Genomic DNA, 11,255 nt, shown 5'->3' with positions numbered 1-11,255 from the left:
TTTCAATTTTTTAAAATAGTGCATCTTGTAATACATTTTTTGACCTTCAATTTTTAAGATTTTCAAGTTTTCATAGATCTACTCTACACTATTTTTAAAGCTTTAACTTTTTTAACTAGTGATGAAAATATATTTTAAGATTATCACAAAGATTTCCAGCACTGAAACCACATTTCTCAACACTATTTGAAGGTGACTTTCATTGATTAGTGCCTCGGCTCTATACAAACAGCAACTTTTACGTTGTACTTATTTGCCTTGTTAATGCTACGAATGTGTACCTCTCAAACCTTTGACTAGCTCAACCAAGAAACAAAAAAAAGATGGTCAAGATTTGTTAAATATACATTTAGATACATTTCATCAAGTATTTGACCAATTCCTCGAGGGCCTCAACCTATTGTAGAATTGGCCCGTCTTTACAAATTCAATAAACTCTTGGTCGTTGTCGATACATTAGGGCCTTGGGCTTGAAACCAAATATCTAAGGTGAACCTTTAGAAAGGTTTTTAAAACCAAAGAAAAAGGTTTGTATAAGATTGCAACCAAGAATGTAGAATTAAGGCACACTTCAAATATCCATTAGGTGTTTTTTATATTAAAAACCCAATATAATTAATCATCTTAATATCAAAATGCATATATATATATATATATGGAAAAAGATGGGATTAGCCAGCTTGTGCACCCCCTTCAGCTACGCCCAACGGTCATGATGACGAATTCGGTTTTTGACGGTCACGATGCGGTTTGCGAAGCCCTACTTTTTGCATTCAAAAAACGATTTTTTTAAACATTTGATTGACAAAACAAGACAGCCGTCTGACACCCTTTTGCGTTCAAAAAAAGATTTTTTTAAGCATTTGACTGACAAAATAGGACAATTGTTTGACACATCAGTCGCCATCTAACTCACTCCTACGTTTTCCCTCTCTGTCTCTCCTCTCATTCCTATGTATTTTTTGCTCTCTCTCTCTCGCCTCTCATTCCTGAGTATTGTTTTGGGTAAAACTTCTCTGCCCCAAGCGCACACCATCTCCGGCCCTGGTCGCTGCTTCCCCTGCTCGCAGCGCTGCCTCTCGCGCCCCATCTCTCCACTTTTTCTCTCTAAATCCTTGAATTTTTTAGTGAAACCTCATCTCTCACACGTCATCTCTCCAATCTTTCTCTCTCTAAATCCCTGTGATTTTTTTGGGAACAACCTCATCTCTCGCACACCATCTCTCCACTCTCTCGAAATCCCTATGGCTTTTTGGGGTAAAACCTTATCCCTCGCTTACAATCTCTCCACTCTTTCTCTCTCAAAATCCATATGTTTTTTTGGTAAAACCTCATCTCTAGCACACCATCTCTCCACTCTTTCTCTCTCTGAATCCCTGATTTTTTTGGGGTAAAACCTCATCCCAAATCCATGCTCACTGCCCCTCGCGTACCATCTCTGCCCTGCTCGCTGCCCACTCTTTCTCGCTCGAAATCCTTGTGTTTTTTTTTTGGGTAAAACCTCAACCATCTCTCCACTCTTTCTCTCTCTAAATCCCTGTGTTTTTTTTTTTTTGGATAAAACTTCATCCACTACCCTAATCGATGCCTCTCACTCCCGTCTCTTAAAGCCCAAAACTTTTTGGTAGAACCAAATCCTCAAGCATCAGTTATGATTTTTATTTTTCTGTTGCAATGGATTTTTTAGGTGCATCTATAATTCAACATTTTAAGGTTACAACATATATAAACTTTTTCCTTTCAAAATTCCATCTTAGAGACAATCTAAAATACATTAAAGTTACTCTTGATGAATTTCCTTGAGATCCATGAATTACGGTTTGTTAACAGTGATATAGCATTTCTGAGTTGTTTTAAACTTTTAATTGCAGTCTTGAATTTTTTTTCGTTTGCTAACAGTGATGTAACATTTTTTATGGTGATCATTTTGGTTGAGAAAAATAATTTACATTGATTAAATAGTATTTTTGTAGATGTTTACAGTGATTCACGAGTAGTAGCATGTTTCTGAAAATATATTTTTAACATTCAACACAACCAAAAAATCTCACAATAAGTATAGAATTATTATGTGATTTTCATGAGCTAGGCCTTTTACAATAGTCCAGTAGCTTCACTCTTGATGATATACATAAAGTTTGTGCACATTGCATATTATTTGTTATGGTGATCATTACAGTTTGTTAACAGTGATGTTGCATTTCTGAGTTGTCTTGAACTTTTAATTGCAGTACTCAAAATTTTCTTGGTTTGTTAACAGTGATGTAGCATTTTTTATAGTAAGCATTATGGTTGAAAAAAACAATTTGCATTGATTAAATAGCATTTTTGCAGATGTTTAGAGTGATTCACGAGTAGTAGCATGATTCTAAAAATATATTTTTAACATTCAACACAACCAGAAAATCTCACAGTAAGTATAGAATTATTATGCAATTTTCATGGGCTAGGCCTCTTACAATAGTCCAGTGGCTTCACTCTTTATGATATATAAAGTTTGTTCACATTGCATATTATTCTTTATACTCTTTATGATACATAAAGGTTGCTCACATTGCATATCATTAAACTTTTAATTGCGGTACTCGAAATTTTCTTGGTTTGATAACAACGATGTAGCATTTTTTATGGTGATCATTACGGTTGAGAAAAATATGATTGGTAATCTTAAGATGAATGTTTGAATACAAGTATTTTTGTAGTTTGCAGTTTCACATTGGGTAAAGTAAAAAATATGAGATGGATCCCACTAATTCAGTCGGTGTGACATCTAACACATGCCCAAATGTAGACAGCATTGATGAAATCTCGGAAGGTGGTTGTGGCTCTCCAAACATAGGCCAAGAAATAGAAATAGAAGAACCATGTGTAGGAATGATGTTTGGATCAGAGGATGATGCATATGAGTTCTTTAAGTCCTATGCATTGAGCAAAGGTTTTGGTATTTGTGGGGGGAGTACTTATAACAAGAAAGGTAAATGGATCAATAGGGTTTATGTTTACTCGAAGAAAAGGTTTAAACAAGAAAACCCTAATAAAAGTGGAAAGGTTTACCCTGAGTTAAGGTGTGAGTGCAAGGTTAGGATGTGCAAAAGTAGTCAAGATGATGGCGAATGGAAAGTGACTAGCGTCGTTAGAGTTCATAATCACGATCTAGTTAGTCCAAGAAAAGCGCATCGAAATCATAAACACCGATCATTGTCAAGTGCTACAAAGTCACTGATATATTCAATGAACTCAACACTAGTTGGCTTAGACATATTCATGACATATTCATAAAACAAGCTAGAGGGATCGACAATGTCCCTTGTACACAAAAAGACATCCAAAATGAAATAACAAGTGCTAAAAAAAACTTAGAGGAGAAGAAGCAATGGCCCTATAAAAAAAATTAATCGAACCCATCATTTTTCTATAAATTGAGATTAGATGATGACGATCACATTCGCAGTATCTTATGGGTAGATTCTACATCTAGAGTTTTCTACTAGTGCTTTTATGATATGGTTACCCTTGATACCACATATAAGATAAATACGTTTGGTATGCCGTTTGCACCTATACTTGGTGTAAATCACCATTTTACTATAACGTTTTTTGGATTCGCACTCATATTTGACGAAAAAATAGAATCATTTATATGGGTATTTGAAAACTGGTTGGAAGCCATGGGTGGACGGTAACCAGGCATCATTCTCACTTATCAAGATCCTACAATTTCATATGCAGTGAGACAAGTTCTTTATCAAAGTAAGCATCATTATTGTAAGTGGCACATATTTGCGATGATTAAAGAAAAAATGTGTCATGTCTTACGTATGCATCATTCTTATTCAAATACCTTTAAGAGGTGTGTGGCTAGCCTAACAATTGAAGAACTTGAATTGGGATGAATATCAATGATTGAGAATTATAAGCTGGATGACAATGAATGGCTTAGTAGGCTTTATGGTTGTCGCATACAATGGGTTGATGCATACTTGGCTGGCATGTTCACTGTGGGTATGACCACTACTCAAAGGAGTGAAGGGATGAATACACAGTTCAAAATGTACTTAACACCCACAACAAGCTTGCGTACATTATTAGAAGTTGTTGCAAAAGTCCAAGATAAGGTACGAAAACAGAGGAAAAATGACTTGAAAGATATTCAAACCACTCCAGTCTTGCAAACAACCACCTTCATTGAGTCACATGCATAAAAAATCTATACTCAAAAGATTTTAAAGATATTTTAGAGAAGAGGTGGCTAATTGCTTTAATTTTATGAGGGACACTGTTGAAGACAATAGACAGGTTGGTACCTTTAAGGTGGCAGTCCCGGGGACCGGATCTAGACCCTATTTAGTGAAATTCAGTTGCTATGACAATTTCATTTCTTGCAATTGTCACTTCTTTGAGAGGATGGGCCTTCTTTGCAGGCATGTATTGAAGATTTTTATGATAGATGATGTGTTTGAAATCCCTACACAATATATAATGAGGCGTTGGACCAAGGTTATAAAGAAGGGAGTTTTTGTTGATGACATTGAGGATCAAATTCAAGTAACATCTAAACTACCACGCTTCAGTAGATATGTTGAGGCTATGCAGGCACGTCGATCCCTTGCGGAGCATGCTTCACAAAGTGTAGAGGCCATGAGTTTGTAACGTCCATAATACAAAATAGAATTCATCAGTTTGATGAAAAGTTTGTGTGCAAGGGAGGTCCACAGGATAGTGTCATGAGTCATGTCAATGAAGATGACAAGTCTGGTAATCGTTGTAACACACCAAGTGGAAGTAACCATTGCCACAATGTCCTTGAACCTGCGTGAGCATGGACAAAGGGACGACCGGCCACTCAAAGAATGAAAGCTCGTTTCGAGCAATGAAAGCCCAAGACGAAAAAAAAGAAATGCGCAGTTTGCAATGGCAGTGGACATGACAAAAAGAGCTGCCCGTCGTTCGTTTGTGATAGGTACAACATCATACCTTTTTATTATTTTGATTTGCAATTGTATTATCTTCATTATTGTTGATGTATTTGATTTACAAGTGTATTAGCTTTAATTGAAATAATAACATATGAATTTATCTTCCTCTTACAAAGCTAAGGACAAAACACATTGTAAGCTTCAAACCCATAAGGAACCAGCAGATGTGCATAAGAAGCAATTGTTGTGAAGGCATGTTTGCAATGTACATACATAAATCCTTATTTGAGTCTTGATTTGTTCCTGGTGAAATAGAAAAGCATTGTATCCTTAATTGTTGACCAATTTGCTTATGTTTTTTGTGTTTGCCTTTCTTCTTTTTCTTTGGTAATCAAACAGTCACTCCTTAGGGCAAAAGCATGAGATAGATTAGGAGGCCTCATGGAAGGAGCTAAGGCCTTTTGCAGACCAATCTGTTGACCTGCCAAGGAGCTAATTTGAAAGACCATTTATTTGAGATGTAAAATCCTTTTGATGTGTTAATCTGAAAGTTGTGGTAGATGCTTTGTGTGGCCTTGGGTTTAAGTTGCAAAAAAGCTGGTGATTTTCATGTGCATTAATCATGGAATGAATATTGCGTGCTCTATACTCTCTCTCTCTCTCTTCCCCCCTCTCTCTCTCTCTCATACACAGACCACTCATGCCCACGCATATGGATCCATAAGAAATGTTCACATTTTCCCTTCTTAGAGAGAGCTTTATATATGCCACTATTTCTCAGTTGTCAGATGATTGGATCAAAATGAATGATATTTTTTGGCAAAAATTGTTATCGGATGTTATATATTATCACTAGAGCTCGTGATTGTGAGTCTTTCAATTCGTTAAGTGTGCAATCTAAGTAATGGTATACTACATGTAAGGAGAGACAGTAGGGAGAGAGAGAGAGAGAGAGAGAAGTGGCATGGGAACAATCTGGATCTAGAATCATCAATCTGGAACTATTGTGAGCCGATCGAATTTTAGTTTTCATTTGAACTATTATGAGCCGATATTTTCCATCATTTTTTTGGAATTTTTTTATTGGTATCTGTAGAGCACCCATGATTGAAGGGAGATTGCACGACAAGTAGAAACACGACCACTGAGCTTGTAAATTAAAAAGGTTACCCATTAATTCTTGTAAACAGAAAATGCGAGTCAGTTTACCTGTAAAGGTATTTGTTTGACCTATGATTCCACTATTACAGTTTCCCTTCTAAAATTCAAATGTGTTTTCATTTGACATGTGAATGAATTCCGTTCTTAAATTTGTCTTCCAAATCCTGTTGTTATCATGAAATCCAGCTTCTCCCTTGGCTCATATTATGTCAGTTTCATTCATTTGCTTATTTGAGTTACTCGGATGTTCAATCAAACACTGGTTTTAAACCCAATTCGGGGAAACAAATATCACTGGCCTATTGACAATGGCATAAGGTATGACAATGCCATATGCCATAGCTCATTGGATGACAGTCTACTCTCTCTATAGCTACAAAACTTAATTGCCATAGTTCTTTGCAATAAAACTCAACAATTTCTTTTTTCTCTTTTTTTTTGTGAACAGTACTCAGCAAGTTTATCAAAAAAACACTTAGCATTCAAAAAATTAGGAATATCTTATGCTTGAGAGAGAGAGAGAGATTCAAACCACTTAAGAATCTCTGATGCTTGAGAGAGAGAGAGAGAGAGAGAGAGATTTAAACCACTTAAGAATATCTGATACTGGAGAGAGAGAGGGAGAGAAAGAGAGATTCAAACCATTTAAGGATATCTGATGCTTAAGAGAGAGAGAGAGAAAGAGAGAGTTCCAAATTACATTAATGTACAAATATACTAAAGTTCCAAATTATATTAATGTACAAATATACTAAATTGAACATTGTTGTTCTATAGAAGATAGAGAACTATAAGTGCATACAATTATAAGTATATAGATACCATAAAACATATACCCATTCTTTTTACAAAAAAAAAGAGGGCAAACATCAATATCATAAATAAAATTTCACATATGAGAGTAATTTTTAAACGTTTGCTTTCTGAGAGACCATAGCAACATATTTGCGTTTCTCTTTTTCAGACAAAGATGCATCTAGTCCATCAGCAACACAAGCATATGGTCTCTGAGACATGAACCTTTTAACCACAGGCTTCCTATCTTCACTTAGAATTTCATCACACCATTCTAGATAACCCCATCCAGTCTCATTCTAGTGGTTAACACAATAAGATAAATATGTGTTAGATATATGCTTACGAATGAACACCAATATGCTTCTACATTATGTTAATAAATGAATATTATATAGCTTCTAGTTAGAGCATTTATAGAAATGCCTATTGTAGTTATCGTGTGCCTTTGATATAAACACACGTATCAAACCACATCTTGTTTTGTGTTTACGAATCCTTGGAGGGAATCAGTTGTCGAGATCCATTTTATAAAAAAGTTACAGCGAATATATAAAAAGCTTCATCACAATCCATTTATTTGAAATGGTTAACAATGGGTAACGAGTCAAGATCCATTCTATAAAGACTTGGATTTGATGGGGTAAACCAAATCATCATAAATCAACTTTGAAACACGATCAATAGTTGATCAGAAGCAACAAATTAGACCATAATACCAATACAAGTTCAAAGAAATAGGCATGACTCCTCCAATAAGAAGGCATACAAAGGTTAAGAAAATCGGAAACACCTCAAAATCACCAAAAGAAAATCGAATGAATTGATCAATTTTCCAATACCGGAAATAATCCAACCCAAGTTCCAATTCAATAGACATGAATCAAAACTGATTTTTTTTTTTTATACTTCAACAAAATAAGGCCTCCAAGAAAAGTTCTAGTACTGCAATTAAAAGTTCCAAACTACTCAGAAATGCGACATCACTATTAACATACTTGTAATATAAGAAAACTACTTTACAGTTCACAAGTTGCAGAGTTCCAATAGGAATAAATTGGATTTATAGATGGTTGAAACAACAATAAAGGATTATTATCAAAATAATGCTACATCACTGTTAACAAACCATTGGATATGTCACTGTTAACAAACCGTTGGCTACATCGGCAAAAAGGCCATTTAATCAATACAAATTACAATGCTATTTAACCGTTGGCTAAGAAATGCTACATCACTGTTAAGAAACAGTAATGATCACCAAAAAAAATAATATGCAATGTGAACAAACTTTATGTATCATAAATAGTGAAGCCACTGGACTATTGTAAAAGGCCTAGCTCATGAAAATCGCATAAGAATACCAAACCTTCAGCTGAAGCCATTAGATTATTGTAAAAGGCCTAGCTCATGTATTCAAACCTTCATCTTAAGAATACCAATCATATTTTTCTCAACCGTAATAATCACCATAAAAAATGCTACATCATTGTTAACAAACCAAGAAAATTTCAAGTACTGCAATTAAAAGTTCAAGACCACTCAGAAATGCTACATCACTGTTAATAAACTGTAATGATCACCATAACAAATAATATGCAATGTGAACAAACTTTATGTATGATAAGGAGTGAAGCCACTGGACTATTGTAAAAGGCCTAGCTCATAAAAATCGCATAATAATTCTATACTTATTGTGAGATTTTCTGGTTAAGTTGAATGTTAAAAATATATTTTTAGAAACACACTACTACTCGTGAATCACTGTAAACATCTCCAAAATACTATTTAATCAATGCAAATAATTTTTCTCATCCATTATGATGGCCATAAAAATTCTAGATCACTGTTAACAAACCAAGAAAATTTCGAGTACTCCAATTAAAAGTTCAAAACAACTCAGAAATGTTATATCAATGTTAACAAACCACAATTCATGGATCTCAAGGACAAGCTCACTATTTCTTACTGCAAAATCATGAATCTCAAGGAAATTCATCAAGAGTAACTTTAATGTATCTTAGATCGTCTCTAAGATGAATTTTTGGAAGGAAAAAGTTTATATAATGTTGCAACCTTAAAATGTAGAATTCCATATGCACGTAAAAATCCATAGGAGCAGAAAAATAAAAATCATACCTGATGCTTGAGGATTTGGCTCGATCAAAAAGTTTTGGGCTTTAAGAGACGGGCGCAAGAGGCATCGAGCAGGATAGTGGGATGAGGTTTTATCCAAAAAAAACATAGGGATTTAGAGAGAGAGAGTGAAGAGATGGTTGAGGTTTTACCAAAAAAAAAAAACACAAGGATTTCGAGAGAGAAAGAATGGCGGCAAGCAGGGTAGAGATGGTACGCGCGAGGCAGCGAGCAAGGGTTTGGGATGAGGTTTTACCCCAAAAAAAATAGGGATTTAGAGAGAGAAAGAGTGGAGAGATGGTACGCAAGAAATGAGGTTTTACCCAAAAACATATGGATTTAGAGAGAGAGAAAGAGTGGAGAGATAGTGAGCGAGGGATGAGGTTTTACCCCAAAAAGCCACAGGGATTTCGAGAGAGTGGAGAGATAGTGTACAAGAGATGAGGTTGTACCTCAAAAAGCTACAGGGATTTAGAGAGAGAAAGATTGGAGAGATGATGTGCAAGAGGTGACGTTTCACTAAAAAAGATAGGGATTTAGAGAGAGAAAGTGGAGAGATAGGGCACGAGAGGCAACACAGCGACCAAGGCCAGAGAGGGTGTGCAAGTGGGGCAGAGAAGTTTTACCCAAAACAATACACAGGAATTAAAGGAGAGAGAGAGAGAGAAAGAGAGCAAAACAATACACAGGAATGAGAGGAGAGAGAGAGAGGGAGCAAAACAATACACAAGAATGAGAGGAGAGAGAGAGGGAAAATGTAGGAGTGAGTTAGATGGCGACAGATGTGTCAAACGGCTGTCCTGTTTTATCAGTCAAATATTTTAAAAAATCGTTTCTTGAACACAAAAGGCAGGGCTTCGCAAACCTCATCGTGACCATCAAAAAACGAATTGTCATCATGACCATTGGGCGCAACTAAAGGGGGTGCGCATGCGGGCTAATCCCATCTTTTTCCACATATAAATATATATATATATATATATATATATGGAAAATGCTCCTAAATGACCGTTCGTGTAGGGATAAGTCGTGCACCCAACGACCGGGATAAGTCCTGCCTTTTTAAACAGTGATGCCTGCGTCCCAAATCCCCCTCTCTCTCTCTCTCTCAGTACTGTATCGGAGCTTGCCCAAAACAATGGTGGTGATCAATGAATTGACAACATTTGTTTCACAGATTTTAGAACAACAAATTTTGAATTAACAAATTGGGGAGATTTCTTTGTGGAATTTTTCAGACTCTCCATATACTCTGGTTCCTCTCTCATCAAAACCAGATGGATTTCAGGGCAGAGAGAGAGAGAGATATTGATTTGGGGGCAGTGAGAGAGCTTCACGAGAGAGAAAGACCTCTGTTGTGCGATAGAAACTGTATATATCATCAACATACTAAACAACAGCCAATGGGTTTTTAACGTTTGCTTCATCAATACACAACAACAATGGAAACTCTGCATCTTCCTTTTCAATTTCAATTTCACATGATAACGACTCAAAATAAATCAACCCAAATTCTTAGAATGGAAATAAAAAACGTGAATCAAATGTAAGAACCCCAATTTCGTATCCATATGTTGTCTCAGTAGAACTTGCAATTGCTATGAAATCCCGGTTCTTCTTTCTATTGAATCAATTGAAAAAACCCCAATTCAGAAAGGGAGTGATTTGGGAGAGCGAGAGGGCTGCGACTAGTAGAAAGAGAGGCCTGCGACCAGTAGAAAGAGAGGGCTGCGAGCTGCGCCCAGTTGAGAGAGCGGGGGCTGCAAGCTGCGTTCAGTAGAGAGAGATGGTCATTTTTCCATACATATATATATATATATATATATATATATATATATATATATATCAACTCAAATCCTGGATCTTCGAATTGAGAGAGATATTGAGAGAGATCAAGAATTCTCACTATTTCTTAGATTCATGGACAAAATTGAATTTAGTGGGATCTTTCACTCACATTTTTTTCCACCAAGAACGTTTTATGAAACTCTTTGACCCCCGAATTTGGAGTATCCTACTTTCATGCGATTCGCAGAGTTCAACAAGCAATCGATATTTCACGATCAAAGGTGTAGTACTGCTTGTAGTAGCGGTCCTTATATATCGTATTAACAATCGAAATATGGTCGAAAGAAAAAATCTCTATTTGATGAGGCTTCTTCCTATACCTATGAATTCCATTGGGCCCAGAAATGATACATTGGAAGAATCTTTTTTGTCTTCCAATATCAATAGGTTGATTGTTTC

The 11,255-nt window shown here is 35.9% G+C and overlaps 2 long non-coding RNA genes across 4 annotated transcripts; one reads left to right on the top strand and one right to left on the bottom strand.

Moving 5' to 3' along the window:
* The first annotated feature begins 985 nt into the window (after positions 1-985).
* On the top strand, positions 986-5,536 carry LOC110008114 (uncharacterized). Of its 3 annotated transcripts, XR_016044964.1 has the most exons (3): positions 1,371-4,960; positions 5,093-5,181; positions 5,316-5,536. It is a non-coding gene; the product is annotated as an uncharacterized LOC110008114 (long non-coding RNA). The 3 variants fall into 3 exon arrangements; XR_016044963.1 differs by lacking the exon at positions 5,093-5,181 and having other exon boundaries at positions 986-1,494; XR_016044962.1 differs by lacking the exon at positions 5,093-5,181 and having other exon boundaries at positions 986-4,960.
* A 1,246-nt stretch (positions 5,537-6,782) lies between these two features.
* LOC148779735 (uncharacterized) lies at positions 6,783-9,737 on the bottom strand. Its single transcript, XR_016044961.1, has 2 exons — positions 9,012-9,737; positions 6,783-7,171 (listed from the first exon to the last, which is right to left on the bottom strand). It is a non-coding gene; the product is annotated as an uncharacterized LOC148779735 (long non-coding RNA).
* Between the last annotated feature and the right edge of the window lie 1,518 nt (positions 9,738-11,255).

The sequence above is a fragment of the Amborella trichopoda genome, chromosome 11, assembly GCF_054954075.1.
Source record: "Amborella trichopoda isolate Santa Cruz 75 chromosome 11, AtrichopodaSantaCruz75HAP2 v2.0, whole genome shotgun sequence".
In the NCBI taxonomy this organism is placed as follows: domain Eukaryota; kingdom Viridiplantae; phylum Streptophyta; class Magnoliopsida; order Amborellales; family Amborellaceae; genus Amborella; species Amborella trichopoda.
The sequence above is the reverse complement of the archived record's forward strand: the minus strand, read 5'-3'. Positions and strand labels throughout refer to the sequence as shown.